The sequence below is a fragment of the Pelophylax lessonae genome (assembly GCF_965119305.1).
Source record: "Pelophylax lessonae genome assembly, chromosome: 7".
Classification (NCBI taxonomy): Eukaryota; Metazoa; Chordata; class Amphibia; order Anura; family Ranidae; genus Pelophylax; species Pelophylax lessonae.
Window position 1 is genome coordinate 140,998,221 of NC_138774.1, and position 25,728 is coordinate 141,023,948.

Here is a 25,728-nt window from a genome sequence, read left to right on the forward strand (position 1 = left end):
TTCACCTCGGGGCTACTTAATGACTTTGAAAAGAAAGCAACTGGGTGAAGAGGTGAGGTGTTTGTTGGTCGTTGTGAGAGAACTGCTCCTACTGCCATATTAGACGCATCTACCTCCAAGATGTATTGAAGGGATGGGTCTGGATGGCATAGTATGGGGGCAGTAGTAAAGCTTGATTTCAGCAGAGAGAATGCTCCATTTGCTTCCTTTGACCAATTAAATGGTCTCTTCGTGCTTGTAAGTTGTGTGAGAGGTTTCACAATCGCAGAGAAGTTTTTAATGAATTTCCTATAGTAATTAGAGAATCCTAGGAACCTTTGTAATGCTTTGCGAGTGGTTGGCACAGGCCAATCCAGAATGCAGGATATTTTGCTCATGTCCATTTTGATTCCACTTTTAGATATAATATATCCTAGGAATAGTACCTCCTCTTTATGAAAGAGACATTTCTTTGATTTAACATATAAGTTATGTGCAAGTAGTCTTGACAACACAAGTCTCACATGTTTTATGTGCTCAGGTAAGGAATGAGAATAGATAAGTATATCGTCCAAATATACTACCACACAAACATCAAGCAAGTCTCGGAATATCTCGTTTATAAAACGTTGGAAGGCTGCGGGGGCATTACATAGCCCAAATGGCATTACAAGGTACTCAAACAGTCCGTATCTGGTTCTGAATGCCGTCTTCCATTCATCCCCTTTACGGATTCGAATTAAATTGTATGCCCCTTTTAGGTCCAATTTTGAAAAGAAAGAAGCCCCTCGCACCTGTTCGATAAGTTCAGGAATAAGAGGTAAAGGATAACGATCCTTTATTGTGATGGCATTTAATTGTCTGAAATCAATGATAGGCCTAAGGCTAGAGTCCTTATTGCGGACAAAGAAAAGCCCAGCAGCAGTGGAGGAAGTAGAAGGTCAGATGAATCCTTTTGCCAAGTTTTCATCCAGATACTCTTTAAGGTGAGAGAGTTCATCCTGTGAGAGAGGATATACATGTCCGTAAGGCAACTTGCTATTAGGGAGCAGATCGATACAACAATCATAGTCCCTGTGAGGAGGTAACATTTGAGCGTTTTTCTCGAGGAAAACCTCTGATAAATCTTGATAACACTTAGGAATAATGTCATCTGGCAGTACAGACAGGATCCTACCATGTGTGGGGAGGTTACACGTCGTCTCGCAATAGTGAGAAGAGAAGGCTAACGTTCTTGTTTTCCAATCGATGATTGGTTGATGTATGTGTAACCAGGGAAGTCCCAAAATGATTGGAAAATGTGGCGAAGTTAATACATCAAAGGTGGTGGTCTCCACATGAGTCTCGTCAGCAGTTACAAGAAGTGCCTGTGTCTGACTGGTGATAGGACCAGAGGATAAAGGTGTACCGTTAATAAAACTAACGGAGACAGGTTTGGGTTTTGAAACAATAGGTATTTTATTAAGGGAGACAAAACAAATGTCAATGTAGTTTCCACAAGATCCTGTGTCAATCATAGCCTTGGTGGTGATCCTAGTTTGGTCCCACTGCAATGTTAATTGAACAAAAAGATAAGGATTAGGAAAGGAAGTTGTGAGTCCCCCTAGCAAGACATTTGAACACTCACCCTCTTTTCTGCAGACAAGAGGACAGTCGTTTACCAGATGATTCGGGGATGCGCAGTACATGCAAAGATGTTCGGTTTTCCTCCTGGCACGTTCAGAAAGGGTCAGAGGTGGACGTATCATTCCTACTTCCATAGGAGTAGGGTCAGCAGGCAACATCCGAGAAGGACTGGAAAATGGTGAGCCCATCTTCTCAGCCTTTCTTTCTCGTAGTCGTCTGTCAATATTGATACTGGTCTGGATCAGTCCCTCTAGAGTGCCAGGTAAATCCGCTCGGGCGAGCTCGTCTTTAACGGCCTCAGATAGGCCGAGTCTAAACTGCGTTCGCAAAGATGTGTCGTTCCACCCTGAATCAGGGGACCATCTTTTAAAATTCGCCACGAAATCTTCAACAGGTCTCCTTCCTTGTTTTAGGGCCCGTAACTGGGTGTCAGCGGTACTCTGCTTGTTGGGGTCTTCATATAAAGTAGCAAGTTGTGCTAGAAATAAGGGATAAGAATTAAGGAGTGGATCATCCTTTTCAAAGAGAGCATCTGCCCAGGCCCGGGGTTCACCCGTTAAATAGGAGATGATGGTACAAACCTTAATTTGGTCAGTGGTGTAGGTTAGAGGTTTTAACAAAAAAAACAATTGACATGCGTTTTTAAATTCACGGAATTTGCTCCGATCACCAGAAAACACTATAGGAGGGTTTATCTTAGGCTCACGGGGCTGAGCAGCAGGAGGCTGTGTGAGACGGCCAAGCTGCTGTCTCAAGGTTTGATTGTCATTTTTTACCTCTGTAAGTGCATGGATCAATGCATCTACTTGTTGTTTTAATTGTAGTACATGAGTGGATAATTCTGCTGAATCCATATTTTTTTTAAAGGCTCGTTCAATCTGTAACGTTCATGCGTTTTTTGTTTGCGGATGGATTTACAGCTGCAGAATTATTACACTCAGTAGCCTTGTAGAGAATGTGTTGAATAACATATCCAACTCTCAGGACTTCATCACCGTGTACAGCCTGTTATATACTATATATATATTAATAGATGTTTAATGGAGGGATAGAGTATATGAGGATATATAGATGAGAGACAGGCTATTGTATGGTGAGCACTAGAAGTAGTATAGGAGAGTTGCAGGTGATGGTAAGCAGATAGGTTCTGATGTCAAGTATAGTGCAGATGGTAAGAGGACACAGATGGAGTATACTTTAGACAGAGTAACCTAGTGCAAGGATAGTTCAAGGTAGTCCCAAGAGCTAACAGTCTTATGCAGATGATAGTAAATAGATAGATACAGATAGTCTTGGTAATTGCAGTAGATGACAGTAGGAGATTGGTTAGTAAGAATCCCCTGTGGGGTACTTATCACTTAGATAGGTTAGGAAATACAATGTCCAGAGGAGAGGGGTGATCCCGTAGCGGGATACGGATCACCAGCGAGGTTTCCGGCTTAGCTTAGTAAGGAAGGTATGTCAGCAGCTCCGACTTCTCAGGCGTAGGTGCGATGAACATGTGGGTTTGAACGAGCGATGAGTGAGAGCAAACCGGCGATTGAAATAGCCGCTCATAGCGGCGCTCGGCAGTGATGTCATCATGTCTTAAAGGTGTATGCGTCCTTTGTATATACAAGATGGGACGCAAAGAGAGGAGAAATATAGGAACAAGGGTACCATAGGTACCGGAACATTACATCAACACTGTCAAAGACCTTAGACGTGACCAATGAAAAGATAGCCAGATTGTTAATGGGTAATTGTAGGTTCAAAAAGAGTCTCCTAAGGTTCTGGGCTATAGGGCTCATGGGGGTGAACCCTGATTGATCCCATTGCACTAGGTTGTGAATGACCTTCGTCAGTCAGGATGCCATTACCCTGACTAGAATCTTGACCTTTGCGGTGAGAAGTAAGATAGGAGTCAGGTAGGAGAGCATCCTTCCCAGGTTTTAGTAACACAATAATGATTGCTTCATTCATGGGCAAGATCACTGATTGAAAAGCAACACTATATACTTTTAAAAGAACAGGTATTAGCTTATCTGCATAGCGCTTATAAACCTCGGATGGAAGGACATCCGCCCCAGGAGATTTCCCATTATGAGATTGTGTCAGAGCCAGTAAAAGTTCCTCCTGCCAAGCATCTAAGCCTGACAAGTGAGGCAATGTGCGATCATTTAGAAAGCTGCCACTTCACAATTCAGAGGGTTGTATTTTATAAGAATATTAAGCAACATAAAAGGTATGAAACACCTGAAGAATATCAGCCGTAAGAAATTGGAGGGAACCCCTGGTGTCATGCATAGCTTTGATAAAGGAGGAAGCCTGTTTAGGTTCTCGCTAACATTGCCAACACATGTCCCAGGGTTTACCCCTCCTCAAAATGCTTTTGTTGTAGGAAAAAATGTTATTGTCTGCCAGATGTAATTCTAGCTGTGGGGACATTGATTGAGCTTCTAGCCAGGCCAGCTTGGAGTCATCTGTTGCATTGGAAATGTACACATCCTCTGCTCTCTTTAGTCTTAGATTTATTATGAGAGATACGTTTGATAAGTTGCCCCCATAGAGAGGCCTTAGCTGCATCCAATGTGGTGCCCAGCTCTGCAGTGCCAAAATTATGGTGAAAAAAAGACATCTATCATTTCCGGCACCAGATCCTGCTCTGGGAACAGGGACAACTAGAAAGGATTCAACTTCCAGCCAACTTGTCTGGGGAAAACAGGTACCAATAGCTTAACTCAAAACGGGGAATGATCAGAGATATGTCTACCTTCATAATTAGAGGAGACCAACAGTGGAAGCAACGCATCATTGCCTAACACCCAAATCCGTCATAGAAAATCCCCCACGAGTAGCAGAGTAATGTGAGAACATTTTAGTTTCGGGGTGACCCAACCTCTACACATCTGCTATTCAAAGCTCCACAAGCAGGCAAGCAAAAATAGTACTCCCTCCACCTGCGGAGAGAGTGAGAGAGGGGACAGATAATTCATTGTACACTAGGTCTAAATAATTTTTAAAATCTCCGACTGCCAACAGCGGGGTATCTGAGAAATGTACCATGAAACTCACCAGTGTTTTGAGGATCTCGGATGAGAAAGAATGTACAGTATATACCCACTATTATACATGACAACCCATAAATTGTATATAACAGCAAAATATAGTGACCTTCAGGGTCAATGACAGAGAGATTACAGGAGAATCGAGTCCCTTGGCGAATGATAATACTCATTCCTCTGGAAAATGAAGAATGAGTAGAGTGGTATTGATGACTAAATAGGTAAGAAAAAAAGCAAGGTTTTGGTGTGGGAGGTAAATTAGTTTATTGAAGATGAATGACAGTGGCATCCAATTGTTTGACAGTTCTTAATACTGCCAGACAAATCCCTTAATAATCCAGGACAGTACTCTTTGTTTAATAATCATAGTTGAGACAATATGTGACTGTAGTGTCTATCTTTACAGTATAGTGACCAAACCAAGTTGTACTTTAGGAGGAACAGAGTAGTGTCATGCAACCGCCCCCATGTGATAGACTGTTTCAAGAACAGGACCATAATTGGCAAAATCAGGTGACCCATCAGGTAGCATTCCAAAATCAGAATGCGTTTAGCATATAGAGTTTTTAAAGAAAAAAAACAACCCGCAGACACAAAGAGGACCAACAGGGCCCCCCCCCCCCCCAGCATTGCAATAAGGTAACAACTGGTCCACATAGGACTTCTATGAGGGGGAACAGTGGAAGCTCTCTAAGATGTTATGGAGTTTCACTACAGCAGGGAACTGATTAGATGTAGGATGAAAATGACAGCAGTACCATCTGGGGTTCCGCCTAGGCACAAGTAGAAAACTTGGCCAGAAACAATTAACACTATGAGGCAGCTGGATTTGTAGAGAATCAAGTTGTGGATGGGCGCTGAGACAGAGCCGCACAAAGCGACTTTTCCTCTCTGTCTAGCCATTGTGTTGCTGAAGCAGGTCGATCAAAGAAAGGGATGTCTCCTTTAAAGACCACCTGTAACTGACCAGGGTAAAACATAGCATATTGCAGATCAAACTCACGAAGATGTTTCTTGATGTTCGTGAATTTAGCGTGTTGTTTCTGTAGTTCTGCCGAGAAGTCCAGAAACAATGATACCTTGGAATTATCAATGACCAGGGAGCCACCCACACTTCTGGCCTTAGAGAGAATAGCATCTCTATCTTTATAATTTGGAAGTTTAAACAGAAACAGGTGCAGGTGATTGCCCAGAGGTAGAGGGCACGCCAGCACTCTATGGGCCCGCTCTACAGCAAACATGTGAGAGAATGAATCTTTGGCAAAAACAGAAATCAGCAACTGCTTGATAAAAGTTACAGGATTCTTGCCTTCAGCCTGTTTAGGAATACCAATGGCGTGAACATAGTTGTGGTGCAGTCTGTTTTGAAGGTCATCCAAGCAGACAGCATGTTGGGCAGTGAGATGAACATTATATTTAACATCTCTTTGCAGTAGCACCATGTCATCTTCAATAGTGCTTATGAGCCCTTCTAGGGCTGATGTGTGCTCTCTCAACTTCTGCATATCTTGCTGAACTTACTAATGTAATTTATGCCTTGACCCCCTTATTCTCGTTAGTTAGAGCAGTGATGGAGGAAGACGTGATAGCAGATAGGATGTCCTGAAGAGTGGGCTCCGGCTCATCTGTGTCCACAGAGGGTACAGAAGGCAAGCATGGCAAAGATTCCCACCGGTGTACTCACTGTATTCCAGTCGAGTGAGGATCCAGCTGCATCCCCAGGGAAACAGCATCATTCGCTTTGGATTTACCTCCCAATGAATCCTCTGGTGTAATGGTAGAAATAGGGGAGTTTTTGATCAACACCCAGGAGAAGAGCTTCCGTGCAGCCTCCTTGTACTTTTACCTCATGAAGGGCACCATCTTGGCTCAGGTCCTCAGTTGAGCTTTGGCTGTCTTGGAACCTCTTAGACATGTTAGCAGAGCCATTGGAGCCGCTGACAGGATAGCCCAGGTAATCAGGAAACCTTTGGTGTATAGCAGAGACAGCTCGTGGAGTAAATTAGATGCCCATAGGATAAGTGCACAGGATTCCTGGTGGAGATGACAGCAGAGGTGTCTAGCTACATCTGCTGCTCAGCCACACCCCCAAGTATATACATTTTTAAACAGTTTTATATCCTTGCATAGAGCACCATCTGTTGGCTGGTATTGATAAATATGAAATACTTATTTCAAATGTTTCTCTGCAATCATGAATACATCCTTAAAGGGTAACTCCATTGTCATGGGGAAAAAATAGCAAATAAAGAAAAACAATATAGCGTATACAATTGTGACACAAATCATACTGTAATTGAATGTTATTAAAAATGACCTTTCCTTTTCAATCTGCAGCTGTTGTAATTTTCTGAAAATGCAATGCAATATGGCTACCTGGAGCTGTTCTGTACACAAAAAGTGTACTGACCACACCCCAGAAACATTAGAAACATAATTTCCTGCTTGTGTGATTTGCTCACCAATTTTCCCAGAAGTCTGCCTAAGATACAAGTCAGATTTCTGGCATCCCCTGCAACAAAAATTTAATTTTTGGTTAAATACTCCCAATAGAAACACATCTAAAGGGATGCAGGCCCAGCAGCTTTCCTCATTAGTGCTCTGCAGCTTGCACAGATGATTATGAAACCAATCCCATTTGACCCACTCAGCACAGAGGCACACAAGAACAAACAATGATTTCTTCAGAATAACAAACAATAGAAATCTCCAACAAAGTTTGTTACAATCCTTGTAATGTACATAAATCACCCAGAGGGAAATGTTTTTTTCTCAACAAAAGTGGAGTTATGCTTTAAATATACTTTTAAATGCAAGCAATTTAAATGCCTAAATTTGACTTGCTCTTGGCCTCTTCCAGTCTACTGTATGGCAGAGCTAAGAGAGGAAGAGGGAATAGCAGCTCAAGGAGCCCATATTTGTGTTGCAGTGGAAGAAGCATGCTGATAAGAGAATATAGAAAATTGATAGAGAGATGAGATGATCAGTGTGCTGCTTCTGAATTCACTGTTCATTGACGGAATGGGGTGGGGTGGGGAAGGGAGGGGGATCTGTACATATAAGTGAAACTGCAGAAAGATCAGAACCCCTTCCCCTGCTAGATAGGGCTATACCCTGTGGCAGAGCTGTGTAAATCCAACCACTGGATGAACATTCCTTTGGCATGTAAAACAACTCTCAAACATATACTGTATTTAATCTGTGTATTTATCCATTTGCTTGGAGTCCCGCTATAGTTTTTTTTTTTTTCAGTGAATGAGACCTGATGATGATAACATTGCAGGGTAGGACATGTCCTATTGCCTTATGTTTGATGCTGATTACATTTGATGCTGACTCCAAATGCTTATACTAAAGGTCAGCGTGAAATGAAGGTCAGTGTGCAACTGCAATGTTTATCAGTAATACTTCCATCATGAAAGTTGTATGTTCACATCCTCTCAGAATCCTGTTTTACATGAAATTTGTACATTCTTAGTATATCAGTGCTTTTTCTAGTTGCTCCAGTGTCCGGTTGACATTTTTTTAATTGAATTGACCATACAATGTACACCTAAAAACCTTTCTGTTAAGCTGCAATAAAGGTTTATATTTGTGGGTTAAGAAAATCTTTGGCATATACAAAGATGTATATTATTTTTCGATCCACATTGAAGAACATACCGCTTTTTAAAATAGGAGATCGCAGCAAACCATTCATCCAAGGGCCTTGTTAAAGTGACAGTCACAGAATAAAAAAAAGTCAAAGGGCACCACGTGCAAAAGAAGACATTTATACTCATCTGTCCAGCCAACCATTCCTCCGGTCTTCAATATCTTGCAAAACAAAGGCCTCTTTACTGTGATGCACTTCCAGGTGATTGGTCCCTCACTGTGTTCTGTGATTGCTCTGTAACAATATCATTCTGGGACCAACATCTATTGTCAGCATCTTAAAGATGGCAAGCATGAACCTGGAGTGTACAATACACAGCCCATGTGCCACAGGTCATGTACACAATAAATGTGATGCCAGACAGGTATTTTGGCAGAAAAAAAACGAATAAAGTCTCTTCCACCAAAAACGAATGAATGAATTTCTCCACATCTTTCCTGAGTGCACTTTTGCTACTCAAAGTTGAACTTCAGTCTGCCAAAAAATATTAAGTGTGTCTCCCCCCTCCCCAACATATCAAAGATATATTGCATGCTTGCCCCTTAAAATGGCTGTAAACTTCAATCTTGTACTTATACCTATAGGTAAGCCTATAATAAGGCTTACCTAAAGGTACTGTAAATATCTCCTGAACGTGCACTGTTTAGGGGATATTTACTATATATGCAGCAGATGATGTAATCAGCGCATGCACTCTGAAGGAACGACCACGTGGGCCATTCCTTCAGGATTCTGTGCCGTAAATGGCTTCTCTCCCGTGCATGCGCAGGAGTGATGTCATCGTGGCTCAGGGTCGGAAGGAAGAAGTGTGAAGGTGGAAGCGGCCTCCAGTAAAGACATTGCATCGCTGGAATGCCTTGTTTTCAGGTAAGTTTCACATAATGTGCTAGTATGCGAGGCATACTAGCACATAATGGCTTTACCTTGCAGGTCTGAAAAAAAAAGGCACCAAGCAGTTTACAACTGCTTTAACCTCATTGGCTACATAAATATAGTAAATATGTTACTTACATACATACTTTATGTTCTTAGGGCATCCCCTCTAAAAAAATGTGTTTCAATGTATAAATAATATTGTATACTCACATGATACAATTTTCAACCACAATTTCCTAAGGTTTCCATACAAACACACTCTTCTCTTGGAAGACTTGCATGTCCCAATTTCTATAATTATTTTCTTGCTTCCCAGCTGACATACTGTATAGTTATGACTGGCTTTATTCTACCGTTCCAAACTCTCCACTGCTTTGTTGTTAGCCTTTGACACTACTCTGTCTCAGGGATGAGATTCACTGCAAGATGATCTCCTCTTGTAAAAAAAATCTCACCTGAGGATATTTGTTTTTTGACATGGTCGGCAGCGCACAGAACTCTGTCTAGGGGTAAAGTGTATATCAGCCCTAGTGCACTGTTATGGTGTAACCCTAGATTTAAGGAGTTCTCTGACCATGCGGATACATCCTGGTGGACTGCTAAAGGGGTTCTTTATGTCTCTCATTTATATGTTAATGGTACTTTGATCTCCTTCGATATACTTAAGGAGAGGGCTGGCATTTCCAATACATTTTTCCTTAAGCTTGGGCTTACAGGAGTAGACCTGGCTTTGGAGCATCTAATGAATGACCCCAATTTCACTAAATGGGTCACTATTTTTTATGAAGGATTGCAAGCTGAGGGCTTGCACCCCTATTACTCTTCATTTACTCTAATGAACCAAGCCTGCTGCCTGAGATGAAAAGAACTCTCTGCTATTTTATTACATATGTTTTGGTCTTACTCAATAAAATTAACTGTAGCGCGAACAATATCTACTTAGATCCCATACAGATACCGGAATCCAAAAAAACACAACACAATGTGAGATAACAAATAAATAAGCAATATATCACTGTATTTAATTTGTGTCAGTTCACAACTTCAAACACATTAGCTCATATAGTAAATGTAAAGTGACCGTTCATCTGCAAGTGATGTGTGATCCTTACAGAAAGAATTATCCAGTGCTTTTCTCACCACTTCCCGTTGCCTCAGTGCTCACAGTGCCCTCACTTTGGTGATATGATACAGAACATGTGTAATCATATCCAACTTGTCATCTCCTGCTGTTATCCAGTGAAAGTTTCCTTCTCCATTGGAAAAAACCCTACTCCACCTACCATACAGTATGTTTGTCACTTGATAAATTAAGCGTTGTGACTGTACAAAATTATATATGATGGTAGTGCCTGTCCCAAAAAGTTCACAAAAATCTGTCAGCCCTGGTTGGATATCTCAACCTCCCAGCTGGTGGACCTTGCTACCTCTCAGTGCTCTTTGTGATTTCTTTCTGTGTATACAATTGTGGACGGGAGGGAGAGCAGTGTGTGTATGTCTGTGTGTGTATAGGATGTGTGTAAGTGAATCTTTACTGTTGTTTTGTTTTTGTTTTTTTCATTTGGTTGGCAATGAATGCTCATGGGTACTTCTATATTTATTTATGTGCATTCATAAATATTTGCCATCAAACCTTGTATGCCTTTGATGACTTCTGTTTTGAACTTCAATGACTTGAAAGCCTTAACCACTTGCCGACCGCCGCAAGTAAATATACTGCGGCGGTCAGCCCCTCACAGGCAAAGTGACGTATATATACGTCACTAGCCTGGGAGGGTCTGGGGAGCGAGCGCGCGCCGCCGGCGGCGCGCTCCCGCTCCCGCGCGGTCATGCACCCCCCCCGCGCGTGTGACCGGCGGACCCGATGTCCGCTGCTCACTCGGCGATCGGCGGGGGAGAGGGAGAAAGGCAGGCAGCTTGTGTAAACAAGCTGCCTGTCAGTTCTCCCTGTGTAGAGACCCTGATCATACGGTTCTACTATGTAGAACCGTTGATCAGTGTAACTACACCTCAAGCCACAGCCAATCACAGTTAGAATCATGCCCCTAGGGACACACACAGCCCCTCCCTCTCAAATAAAGTTAACCCCTTCACTGCCAGTGTAATTTTACAGTAACAGTGTATATATATAGCACTGATTACTGTAGAAATGTCACTGGTAACCCCAAAAGTGTCAAAAATGTCAGTCAGGGGTCCGATCTGTCCGCTGCAATGTCGCAGTACCGCAAAAAAAATCGCAGATCGCCGCCATTACGCGTTAAAAAAAAACAACAAAAATGACAAAAATCTTTCCCTTTGTTAGTAAATGCAATATCTTTTGCGCAAACCAATCAAAATACGCTTTTTGCGATTTTTTTTTACCAAACATATGTAGCATAAAACAAATTGGCCGAAAATGTTAAAAAATTTTGATTTTTACTTTTTTCTTGGGGGAAATTGCATATAAAAAATGTGAAAAATATTGTTATTTTTGCAAAATTGATGCTCTTTTTTTGTTTATAGCGCGTGATCAAAAAATCGCACAGGTGATCAAATACCACCAAAAGAAAGCTCTGTTTGTGGGAAAAAAAGGACGTCAACTTCGTTTAGGTACAGCATCGCACGACCGCGCAATTGTCCGTTAAATTCACGCAGTGCCGAATCGCAAAATACCCCCTGGTCGGAATGGGGGTAAAATCTTCCGGGGCTTAAGTGGTTAAATAAACACCTTAAAAACAGATATAATGCATGTTTGTCTAGGAGGACTCTAATGGAGGGGAATACTAATCTCATTTCATGGTCATGTAGCAGCTTGTCCTCCAATCCTCATCTCTCCTGTGCCAGAACGTCAGTGTGCCCTTGACATCATCACTTTACAATGCAGGAAAAACTGGGGCTGCTGGTCCTAGATTGTTAGTAATGATGTCAGTTAGCGGGGTGGTGACACAACAGTTTAGAGATCAGCTAGAACAGCCCCTGTGGGGGACTGGTCATTGGATCCAGAAATAACAGAGAGAAAAACAACGATACCCTGGTAGTATTCAGTACATACATTTATTTTTTTTTGGCTTGCTGACCGTATACATATACGCTGGAAAGGTGGCTTTCCTGCTCAGGATCATGTACCTAGTACACCTGCACACCTCTGGCTCCCCGGGTGCAGCACAAACCCAATGATCGACTCTGGAGATTACCGAAGAGAGCCCTGTGCTTGTTTACTTACCTCTGTTGGCCACACATTTACCCCTTGGCCTTCACCCTAGATGTTAACCTTTTCCAGCCAGTGTCAATAGTACAGCAACAGTGCATATTTATAACACTAATCACTTTATTGATGTCACTGATTCCCATACAAGCGTCAAAAGTGTCAGTTAGGTGTCCAATATTGCAGTCCACTTATAAGTCTCTGATCGCCACCATTACTAGTAAAAAAAATTAATAAATAAAAATTCCATAAATCTATCCCATAGTTTTTGGACACTATAACTTTTGCGCAAACCAGTCAATATACGCTTATTGAGATTTTTTTTTTTTACCAAAAATATGTAGCAGAATATATATTGGCCTAAATTGATGATGAAATTGGATTTTTAAAATTTTTATTGGATGTGTTTTATAGCAGAAAGTAAAAAAATATTGTTTTTTTTTTCAGAATTGTTGACCTTTTTTTGTTTATAGTGCAAAAATAAAAAACCGCAGAGGTGATCAAATACCACCAAAAGAAAGCTCTATTTGTGAGAAAAAAATAACATCTATTTTATTTGGGTACAGTGTTGCACGACCGCACAATTGTCAGTTAAAGTAATGCAGTGCCATATCGCAAAAAATGGCCTGGTCACGGTAGGTTCCGGAGGTCAATTGGTTATAGAAATCCTGTCAAGAGAGAAAGGGAAAGAGGAAGGCTGCCATTTGTTGTTTCACTTTCTTGCAGGATTAAAGGGCAAATAGGGCAATGAGTAGATTGAACGAAAAGTAAGTATGAAAAGTGAATAGCTAGTAAAGACATTATAATTATTGCTACCTGCACCTGCAATCTTCACATTCCTGTCTTGAAAGTTTCTATTTGTAGTCAAACAGGAGGCCTGGCACTGCACAAGTTAATGCATGACCTCTGTCTGTAGTCTGAGAACTAACATTTCCTGTGAGGAAACTACAAATCCCACAATCCATGGGCTCCTCAGCCTAGTGTTCTGTGGGTGAGAGCTACACAGTAATTAGCCTTGACACAACCACAAGCATGAAGAACATTTACAGACACAGAGAGGTTACTTTACAGCAGGAGGATTAAATTAGCACTCCCATATTTGTGATGTGACACAGAATGAGATAGAAATACATGAATTGGAATCTGTGACCTGGAATAGAAAGTTGCCTTGTCTCCTTGGTGAATAGGGACAGATTAGCTGTAGCACACAATGGACATAGGTGAGTCAATCAGCCATGACACTACAAACTGCAGCCCCAACATATGTGTCCATCATTAAAAGGTAATGCAAGCAAACATCACATAGAATATAACCACACTAATACCTAGAGGAAACATTTGAAAGTGCATAATAAGTTTAGGTGAACCCATTACTTTGCTCTGCATGGACAGAATACAGGCTCCCTTTAGGCCTGATTCACAGTAATGCGATTTCCGATGTGACTTCAGTTGCACAGAATCTCGCATGATAATATACATTTTGGCCCCAAACTATTTAAAAACCATATCCAAGTAGCATCCAGGTAGTGTCAAAGTAGCACTACATAATTTCACTGAAGGTCGGATAAAAATCATATTGTAGCTTTGCCAGTAGTTTTTCTTTAAATCTTTAAATCTAGTTCAGTGTGCTGGGAAAAGTGCTGAGTAATTTGTGATTATTATTCCAAATCAGAGAAAAATATTAAAAATACATGTAAATATGTTAAGTTCTAACTAGATCCTGTGATTTGCCTGACACTGACTGCAACATCCTTACGTCAACGCAAAAACTTTAGTAGTATTCAGTATCAGTACATACAATGGATCTAGAAAACTCCACATTTTGTTATGTTACAGCCTTATTCCAAAATGGAATTAATTCATTATTTTCCTAAAATTTCTACCAACAATACCCCATAATGACAACATGAATAAAGTTTGTTTAAAATCTTTGCAAATGTATTAAAAATAAAAAACAAAAAAATTACATGTACATAAATATTCACAGCCTTTGCCATGACATTTAAAATTGAGCTCAGGTGCATCCTGCTTCCACTTATCATCCTTCAGATGTTTCCACAACCTATTTGGAGTTCACTTGTGGTAAATTCAGTTGATTGTACATGATTTGGAAAGGCCCACACCCTTCTATATAAGGTCCCACAGTTAACAGTGGATTTCAAAGCACAAACCAAGCCTTGAAGTCCAAGGAATTGTGTGTAGACCTCTGAGGCAGGATTGTATCGAGGCACAGATCTGGGGAAGGGAACAGAAAATTTTCTGCAGCATTAAAGGCCCCAATGAGCAAAGTGGTCTCCATCATCTGTAAATGGAATAAGTTTGGAACTACTAGGACACTTCCTAGAGTGGGCCGCCTAGCCAAACTGAGCTATCGGGGGAGAAGGGCTTTAGTCAGGGAAGTGACCAAGAACCCGATGGTCACTCTGACAGAGCTCCAGCATTTATCTGTGGAGAGAGGTGACTCTTCCAGAAGAACAACCATCTCTGCAGCACTCCACCAATCAAGCCTGTATGGTAGAGTGGCCATACAGAAGCCACTCCTCAGTAAAAGGCACATGACAGCCCACCTGGAGCTTGCCAAAAGGCACTTGAAGGACTTCCAGGCCATGAGAAACAAAATTTTCTGGTCTAATGAAACAAAGATTGAACGGTTTGGACTGAATGGCAAGCATCATGTCTGGAGGAAACCAGGCACCATGGCCAATACCATACCTACAGTGAAGTATAGTGGTGGCAGCACCATGCTGTGGGGATGTTTTTCAGCAGCAGGAGCTAGGAGACTAGTCAGGATCGAGGGAAAGATGAATACAGCAATGTACAGAGACATCCTTGATGAAAACCTGCTCCAGAGCGTTCTGGACAACAACCCTAAACACACAGCCAATATAACAAAGGAGTGGCTATGGGACAACTCTGTGAATGTCCTTGAGTGGCCCAGCCAGAGCCCAGACTTGAACCCGATTAAACATCCCTAGAGAGATATAAAAATGCACTGATCCTCCCCATCCAACCTGATGGAGCTTGAGAGAAACTGGCCAAAAATAGGTGTGCCAAGCTTGTAGCATCATACTCAAAAAGATTTGATGCTGTAATCGGTGCCAAAGGTGCTTCAACAAAGTATTGAGCAAAGGCTGTGAATACTTATGTACATGTGATTTATTTTTTTTTTTTAATACATTTGCAAAGATTTCAAACAACAGTTCTTTCGGATTGTCATTATGGGGTATTATTTGTAGAATTTTGAGGAAAATAATGAATTTAATCCATTTTAGAATAAGGCTGTAACATAACAAAATGTGGAAAAAGTGAAGCGCTGTGAATAGTTTCCGGATGCACTATATGTTTATACTGCAAACTACAAATAGAGATATCTTACATAGTAAGCTACTTCAGCAAAGAAATTAATAAAATATAGAAACGAATCTGCATGATTACTTCTATGCTTTTTCCATCCCAGGTGCCAAACTATTTAACTTGCTGGGTTTCCTTCTAGAGCTGAAGGAATATCACAGTCAAATTCTTGCTAGAGGGGCAAAGGTTTAAAAGTAATATGAGGAAGTATTACTTTACTGAGAGAGTAGTGGATGCATGGAATAACCTTCCTGCAGAAGTGGTAGCTGCAAATACAGTGAAGGAGTTTAAGCATGCATGGGATAGGCATAAGGCTATCCTTCATATAAGATAGGGCCAGGGACTATTCATAGGATTCAGATATATTGGGCAGACTAGATGGGCCAAATGGTTCTTATCTGCCGACACATTCTATGTTTCTATGTTTCTATGTTTGCTGGAATAGATAAGAAGCATAAGCAATATGTATGTGGTCAGAAGTACAGAAAATGCTTGAAAGAAGGCCAAGAGGTCTTTTCTAGCTAGTCGATGTTCTGTTATGTTATGACACAGTTTCATTCTTTGTTACTGTAGCAGCACCTTGCTATGGGCCTTGTAGGACCTTTGCTGTGTGTTGATTCTTGTGAGCCAGGTCAGTAGAATATCCAGAAATGTGCTTTTAAAATGACTTCTCAATTAAAATGTTCACGTGCATTATTGGGGTAAACATACATTGTACCCAAGTAAGGTTGCAAAAGCAATCCATGTAACTGAGTTCTGCCTGAAATTTAAAGTATATTTCCACATTCATGCCTACTTTATACTTGTTATATGTTCCCATTAACAGAGCATAATTAAAAAAAATAAAAAAACTGGTTATCTTCTTAAGTGCTTTTTACTTGTTAAAACATCCTTACATGCTCCCCCTGCTTTATAATGTTTAGGAGGGCTGTGGAGAAATTTTTACCATAAATTAACCCTGTCTGTTCTCTGTTTGCAGTTCTTCATTATAATTTTATTTGTACACTGTCTGTTCCAACAAATCATTGCATGTTAACCCCTTGACCCAAATATGCAGCCCCACTGTACTGGTATTTTTGCGGTAGGGCCGCATACTCCCGTATCTCCCTTTGTGCTAGGAGCGCAAAACAGTGTTGCATGACTGCGCAATTACAAGTTAAAGAAGCGCAGTGCTGAATACCAGTGCCAAATATCAAAAAATACCCTGGTCAGGAAGTGGATAAAACCTTCCAGGTCAAGTGGTTATTCATAAATACAAACAGTAGAGGTCAGCAGATCCCTACACTGCCAACTCCTGCCAGGCACCTCTTACTCATTGCTGTCTTCCCCCTGCACTGAAAATAGTTCTTTCATTTCTGCTCTGTGTCTTTTGCATTTGCACAGCAGCCCAGCTGTTTCCAGGTTGCCATGCTGATGCCCAGGCATTTGCTTGGATTATCTTCAGGAGGCCCAGTGCTGATCCAGAGTCATTGGTAGAAGTTGGTGCTTTGCTGGCCAGAAAAAAAATCGTCAGTGTAGGAGGGGTGGCTAATGCCACTAAAAAAGGCACCAGTTGCCTGTGCCGGGGGCTTGCTGACCCTTGCAATAGTGACATCAGAGTAGCAAATAAATATTGCATTCACTGAAGTGTTAAACTCTGTAAATTCAAATAATGTTTAAACTAGTCTAAGAAAAGATCTTTGTTCTGCCATCTTTTGATAAGCTTATCTGCTCTGCTAGTAATTGAATCTCCACCAGTGTAGTTTATTATGTACTCACTAAACTGTATTATAGTTAATTCTTAGAAAAATATAATGTAACCTCTAACAGAGCTTACTAACTAGCTGATGTCGTTTTATTTATAAGGAAAGCATGTCAAGTAGGTCACAAATTCCCTGGTGAGGAGTAAAATTGCCCTATAATATACTGCTTTCCTGAGAACATAGTAAACATTTATATATAATGGAAAACAACTCTTATTTTCCTGTAGTAACTCTCCACATACCTGCAGTTATTGGGCAATAATAATAAGTTAAGGTGTCAATAGACATACGGTACCGGTCTTAAAGTGCAAATCTAGATAGCAAGCAAAAAGCAAAAAAAAAACAAAAAAAAAACACTCTTTGTATTGAATCGAGAAAGTTTATTTACCTTAAAGCAGACCTTTACTGTCAAAAAATGATTTTTCCTCCCTGCAACACCCCCCTCCCCCTGCAAAGTATGTTGTTATTTGTTTTTTTACATTCTATTTTTTTTTTTTTACTCCACCTCACCCCCTTGATACAACCTGCCCCTGCAGCCTCATGGGATAATCCTGTCACATACCCCAAGAGACTTCAGGGGAGGCTGAAGGGTGGATCTAGTGGTGGGTCATCTGGGCCAGCTGCAAGAATCTGGAATTGTCAGCTGGCTCCTAATGACATAGGAAGTGACACGTGCTCACCCACTGGCTCCTCCCAGGCAAATCACGTACCGATAAGGGGTTTTGCCTGGGACAGCCAGCTTGCTGACGTATATATACAGTATACGGTCGGCAAGTGGTTAAAGCAATGTGTATCATTATTTTCTTTTCAATGTAAGGTGACTTTAAATGCAGGGTCCTGCTGCTCTCTTTTATTAATTATAGGCCATAAGCAGGCTTTGCTTTTTCCTGGCAGCTGTCATTTGTGTTTGTGTTATTAGGCCCATTCAGGACCTTCTAGAGGAGATTTTCCAGGGTACACGCAGGGGCTGAGTCGTCAGACAGAGAGAAAATTAGGGTTTGGAGGTAAAGGTAAAAGTGCCAGGGACATAATAGGAGAATTGAGGGAAATATCTCAGTTTTTCCCAGAAACCTTAGGAGTTTGCACACTCGCATTACAGATATTGACAATAAAATTGTTTCTTTTCACAGAATTACTAAAGCACGTGATTTGTTAGTTTATGAAGTAAGATGATTTCAACACACACTTGCTGTATTTGTGTGTGTTAAATGATATTTAAAGTAAAGAACAAAAATGTAATAAAAATATATTATATAGAAGCTTACCATTCCCTATGGTGGCTTCATTACTTTTTTTTTTTTTCAGATTAAGCACATTTTCTGCAAGTACAGAAGAATTCCTGTAAAGCTATCCAGAATTCCAATGTGCTTGAAACTTCCTGTGCACTGAACTGATATTTTAAACAATCTTATTAGCCTTCCTAGCTATCACATATGCCCCTCTATGTAATGAAGGAAAGCAGAGGAGAAAGTTTTAGTAGTCCAAATTAGAAGAGCAGCCTAGGGTGACATGACATTGACCCTAGAACAGGAAGAATATTTGGCAGGAAAAAAAATGAACGCAGCCTTCACATCTAATGATTAATAAGCTGGGGGCAGTTTAGGGATGCAGCAAATTATTATGTTGCAGGTATGATGTTATAAACATGGCTACATGGGGGCGTGGCCTGGCGCAGCATGTGAGAGGACGTGTGTGAGAGGAGCTCCGCCGGACCGATATCCTTTACCGCTAATCCTGCAGCCCTCCGGGCACGATAATCCTCCCTTCACCTCCCGCACACCCGCGGCACTGACCTCCGCATGTCTCCGCCGAAGAAAGGCTCTGAAGCTGCGGCTAAACTAGCTGCATTCCGGAGGCTGGAGAAGGAGGCCCCGATCCAAGATGGCGCCGGCCCGTCGCTTGTGGTGGAGGAGCCTGAGAGCCCTGCTACATCCAAGGTGTTGGAAGCGATTGCCACTTGCCAGACCATGCTGACAACTAAAATCGAGGAGGTGAAGGTTGATATATCATTGATGCGTCAGGATATGCAGAAGCTAAGGGACAGAGTTGGTGAGGCTGAACACAGAATTAGCGAGGTGGAAGACTCCCTCCCCCCATTGCAAAGCTCCTCAGACAGGCTACAGCAACAAGTACACCTTATCCTTCAAAAACAAGATGACATGGAGAATAGGCTGCGCCGCTGTAACCTGCGGTTCATTGGCCTCCCGGAGGGCTCTGAAGGTGCAGACCCCTCATCCTATTTGGAACAATTGCTCACTCAGACTTATGGCAGAGAATCCTTCTCACCCACTTTTGTTGTGGAACGTGCACATCGCCTCTCAGGGCATCCCCCCCCTCAGGGTGCACCCCCCCGCACATTCATCGCTAAATTCCTGAACTATCGGGACAGAGATGCCATATTACGCCTGGCCAGAGTTAAGGGGAACATTCCATTTGGAAATCACAAAATAGCGATTTTCCCCCGACTTCTCTGCTGAGGTCCAGAGGCGCCGCAAGAGCTTTTTGGAGGTCAAACGCAGGCTGCGTACCAAGAATATCAAATACTCTATGTTGTACCCGGCCCGTCTTAGAGTGGAGGGTGAGGACCGAGCCCACTTCTTTGAGGATCCGGAAGCCGCCATCTCCTGGTTAGAAGGACTGGAAGCTAGAGCCTGACCACCTTGCCCTGGCGACTTCATGATACTTTCTCCCTGATTGCCTATGCCTTACGCTGCTGCAGAGGTGGAGGGGGTTTTTTAGATCCTGCGGAACTCAAGACTTTGCATCCCCCTTCCCCCCCCTCCCCCCTCATTTCCCTGCACTACTGCTCCTGTGTTTGACCGGCGGAGCGCCCTAGCTCCACAGATGGAACTGATTTTTCTGTTCTCTTCCTATGGATTTCCACCTGCCCATAGGCTTTGCTACCCAGCGATACACCTGTTGGTTTTCGCCCCCTACACCCGCTCAGGCGTGTGTTTGTGCCCAACTCCCCTGTTGCCCCCTGCGACTTCTGTTGGACCTGGGCCCCCGGGCCCCCTTGCTTGTCCTAGTTGTATTTTGCTGTATTTTTGCTGCCTATCCTGGGGGTCCCTGGCCTCTTGATCTTGCTCTTTACCAGTCGCATGTGGGCCTGTTCTGGTTGAGGCACTTGTTTGGGAACATGCCCGCACAAGTTGGGGTTGGTGCAGGGCAGGGAGGGGGGATTGGGGTATTACCATTGTTTACAGTTTATATTTGGTACAATCTCTATACTGTTTCTGTTCTATGCACATTGACCTCAAGTAATAACTGCCTGCTCTTTTGCTGCCGTTTATTAATGCTAGTGTATGACCGTGGACTTGTTAGTTCTGTGGCCTTATTGCCTGAGATCCTGGGAGCCTCCGCTCCACGCTCCGTATTACCCCTGCCATGGCCGCATTGAAATTGTTGACGTGGAATGTCAGGGGTATGCGCGATAAGATTAAACGGACGGCTGTCTTTAATGTTTAAGCTGTGTCCGGGCTGACATTATAGTACTGGTGGAGACACATTTGGAGGGCCGCGTACAGCAGTCTCTCAAACGGCCCTGGGTTGGCTGGGTGCAGCACTCTGCATATAGCTCGCACTCCAGGGGTGTGGCGCTTCTGGTGGCCAAATCGGTACATTTCCAGCTCCTAGGATCTCAGGTTGACCCAATGGGTAGATATGTCTTTCTCAAAACGTCAGTCTATGGGGAATTGATGCTGCTGATGGCTTTCTATGTGCCCCCCCTTACTCTGCTGTGGTTATAATGGAGGGATTGGCGTTTATGGCACAATGCCCGGGGGCCCCGGTGATCTGGCTGGGCGACTTTAACAATGTGATGGACTCGGGTCTGGATAGATCCGGTGGCGCCTCCCAGGCGCTGCCGGGGTCGTCCCCGACCAGGTTCTCCCGATTGTTGGAGAGCTTTGGTTTGGCCGACTCTTGGCGCAGCAAATACCCCGCTCAGCGTGCGTACTCCTGTTTCTCGGCTGCACACCATTCTATGTCACGCATTGATCTGATATTGTTGTCTCGAACCCTGCTCCCCAGGTTACTGGCGGCAGGCTTCGCCCCACGGACTCTGTCTGATCACTGCCCTTATTGGATACTGTTGTCCTTGCCCTGCAATAGACCTCCCCCGGCCTGGCGCCTGAATCCCGCCTGGCTCCCCTTGGTGTCTGATGGGAACGACATTGAGGGGACCTGGACACAATTCTTTTCTGATAACGAGGGCACTGCCTCCCCGGCTGCAGTGTGGGAGGCATTTAAACTGTTCGCCAGATCCACTATGATTTCCAAAATCAAAGCTGCTGAGGAGATCTCCAGGGCAACGACAAATCTAATTGAAGCTGAACAGGCCTTTATGGCGGACCCGACTCCGACACATGAATCCCAGTATAAATTGACCTCTAAAGTCCTTTCCCAACTTGAATATGAGAAGGCGAAATCTAAGATGTTTTTTCAGAAGCAGAATCTGTTTGCACATGGAGAGCGGGCGGGGAAACTCCTCGCATATTTAGTCCATTGTGAGGATAGGCCCCCGGTAGTTATTACTTTAAAGGATGACCTGGGTAATGAGATCACTGATCCTGCTGCGGTGACACAGTGTTTCCGATCATTTTTTAGTACACTTTACACCTCTAAGGCCCCCGCTGACTGCACTGACATGCATGACTTTCTGGACTCTATTGACTTTCCCACTTTGACACCCGACCAGATGGCGACCCTCGAGGCACCCATTTCTGTGGAGGAGATTGCAGCAGCCGTGTCCAAGTTCCCTAGATCTAAGGCCCCCGGCCTAGATGGCCTCCCGATTGAATTCTTCTCCCAATATTCGGAACTCCTTTCTCCTAAATTATTGGCTTTGTTTCAATCTCTGTTCAAAGATGCAGCCCTGCCCCCTTCTATGCGGGAGGCGCTAATTGTGCTCATCCCCAAGCCGGGCAAGGACTTACACGCCCCAGAGTCTTATCGTCCCATCTCTTTGCTCCCAGTAGACACTAAAATCCTTGCGAAAATTTTATCCCTCCGTCTTAACAAGGTGATCCTTTCACTCATACACTTGGACCAGGCCGGGTTCATGCCTGGGAGGAACAACTCATTTAACCTTCGCCGGTTATTCATGAATCTCCAGGCACAACACGACGGAATGGGTGGCAGGGTGGTGGTCTCCTTGGACACGGCTAAAGCATTTGACTCGGTAGAGTGGCCATTTCTATGGACCTGCCTGGACCGATACGGCTTTGGACCTAATTTTATTAAGTGGGTCAAACTTCTATATAGCGCCCCGGTGGCCAGGGTCCTGGCCAATGGCTGGCAGTCGACCGCCTTCCCTTTATCCCGTGGCACTCGACAGGGGTGCCCCCTCTCCCCCCTGCTGTATGCCCTGGCCGCGGAACCCCTGGCGATGGCCATTAGAGCACATCCCGGGATTCGTGGCCTACGTAAGGGACCGCTGGAGGAGAAAATCAGCATGTATGCTGATGACACTTTGTTATATTTGGAAGACTCTCGAGAATCCCTGCTCACAGCCCTTTCTTTAATTGAACGGTACGGACGATTCTCCGGTTTTCAGATAAACTGGGATAAGTCACAAATTCTCCCGCTTGACGAGAGCCCGCAGGCGATCGCCCCCGCAAACCCGGCCCTACAATGTGTATCCCGCATTAAATACTTAGGGATTCAAGTGACAGCTAGCTCAGCAGATTATGTCCCGGATAACGTTCAACCCTTGTTCCCTCTGCTTAAGGCTAAAATTCAAGTATGGTCCAAATTACCTCTGGGAGTGATGGGTAGAGTCAATTTAATTAAAATGATTCTCCTTCCCAAAATTCTCTATGTTGTATGGCACTCTCCTATTTATCTGCCACTCAGGCTGTTTAAGCAGATGGAATCACTCCTCAAGACCTTTGTTTGGGGTGCTAACCGGCACAAGATCTCCTGGCGCAAACTCAAGAATCCTACAAATCTAGGGGGGTTGGCCCTGCCGGATTTTAATCTGTACTATCTGGCAGCTCAGTTGTCCCAGTTCTTTCACATAGATAAAACGGATAGAGAACGCTTCTTGACCCTGCTCTGCCCTGGGTGGGCTCATCCCCTCGGGGACCCCCTCCTAGTTATCCTTAGGGGCGTCAGGGGCTCGCCGGAGCCCCTGTGCCCCAGATCTCTTCTATATCACTATTGTCGGATCTGGGAGGTGGTTGCGTCCAGGCTTCGGTGCCCTCCATTCCACACATTCACCCCTCTGTGGCATAACAGCACATTGCGTGAGTTCCTCTCCATCCCTGACCTGTCGGTAGGGAGTGGGAGGGGTATTCTTCTCCTTAGCCATATCTCCACGACCACTGGTCTACGGTCTTACGAGACCCTGCGAGACCAGTTTGCGCTCCAGGGCCCCATGCACTACAGATACTTACAGCTCTCCCATGCCTATAGATCTCAATTCCCTGACGGCCCTCCTGAGATGGAATCGGTTACCACCCTTGAGATTGTTAAAAGTACAGAACCCAGTCACCTCATTTCCATGTTCTACTCTGAGCTTCACACACCTTCCTCGACCACTTTAGCTTTTGCACTTAAGACCCGCTGGGAGCGCAATGTGGGGGCCATGGAGGATGAGGAATGGGAGGATGCCCTGGAGACGTGCCGCAGAGTGTCGCCAAAACTGTCGGATCGCCTAACCCAGACCTTTATAATGCACCAGGCTTATCTCACCCCACTTAGACTGTCCAAATATCACCCTGACTTGGTCCCCTCTTGTCCTATGTGCGGAGACCCTGATGCTTCCTTCTTCCATCTACTGTGGAGCTGTCCCCATTTACAGACTCTATGGCAACAGGTAGTCACATTTCTGCATGACAAAATGGGGTCTCCTCTACAACTCTCTCCTAAGGAGTGTCTCCTGGGGGTCTATCCGGATGGAGAGATGCCCAAATCCACTGTCATATTTCTTCAGGAAACTTTGTTTATAGTACGTAAATTGATAGCCAGGCGGTGGATGAGACCTACTCCTCCTACTCTAGGATTGTGGATTAAGGAAATTAATAGTGTCATCCCATTTCATAAACTTTTATATAAACATAGGGGTTGCCCTCAGAAGTTCAACAAGATTTGGGACAAATGGGTGCAGTGCCCTGATACGGCTCAGTAGTGAAGTGGGTAACTACTTTATGCTGACCGCCCCTGTTAAACCAATATTGTCTGCTTGAGTGTTGGGCCGAAAGACAGTAACTGACTACTGCCTTATTTTTACTATGTCTGTTCTGTTTCTAAGTGTTAATCACTGTGTATATTTGTATTTTTGTACCCCTGTGTGTTATGAATCTGATTGAAGTTTCAATGCACGGTTTATTTTTGTATTGTACCAAAAGTTTCAATAAACCTCACTGTTTTAAAAAAAAAAAAAACATGGCTACATGCTTGGGTTGAAAAAATATACAAGTCCATCTAGTTCAAACAATAGAAATAATAAACAAATAGAAGAAATTCCCATACGCAATCCTATACCCACAGTTGATCCAGAAGAATGCAACAAAACCCCAATTAAGCATGGGGGGGTCCTTCCTGATCCCCAGGAGGCAATCAAATATTCCCTTGATCAACCATCCCCAGTGTCATTATCCATAAACATTTAGATGCAGTTATATTTTTGTATTTAGAAATGTGTCTAGTTGTTTTTTAAAACATTCAACTGTATTGGCCAGAACTAGTTTTCAGCTCTTATGTGAAGAAGCCTTTCCATATGTAAGGTTAAATCTCTTTTCCTACAGAACTAAAGAGTCCCCCCTTGTCTGATCTGAAATAGAATAGGACTACTACTAAGTTCCCTAATTGGATCACTTATGTATTTACATATGGCAATAATTTTCCACTTAACTGTCTTCCTAAAATAGTTACAGTCAGTTTAGCTAATCTTTCTTCATAGCTGAACCCCATGTCTGGTATTAGTTTGGTTATCCTTCTCTACAATTTCTCTGGTTCTAATGTCCTTTTTGTGATCTGGTGCCAATAAAATTGAACAGCATATTTAAGATTAGGTTTTACAAATGATTTGTGAAGGGGCTAAATTATATCTCTCTGGAGACTATACCACTTTTTATACAAGAAAGTATTTTGCTACCTTTAGAAACTGCAGATTGGCATTGCATGCTATGATCTACGAGAACACCCAGATCCTTCTTGACCACTTTCTCCCCCAGTTGTTCATCTCCTACAATGTATGATGTTGCATGTTTTTGGTCCTCAAATGCATAACTTTACAATTAATTGTAAACCTCATTTGCCACATTG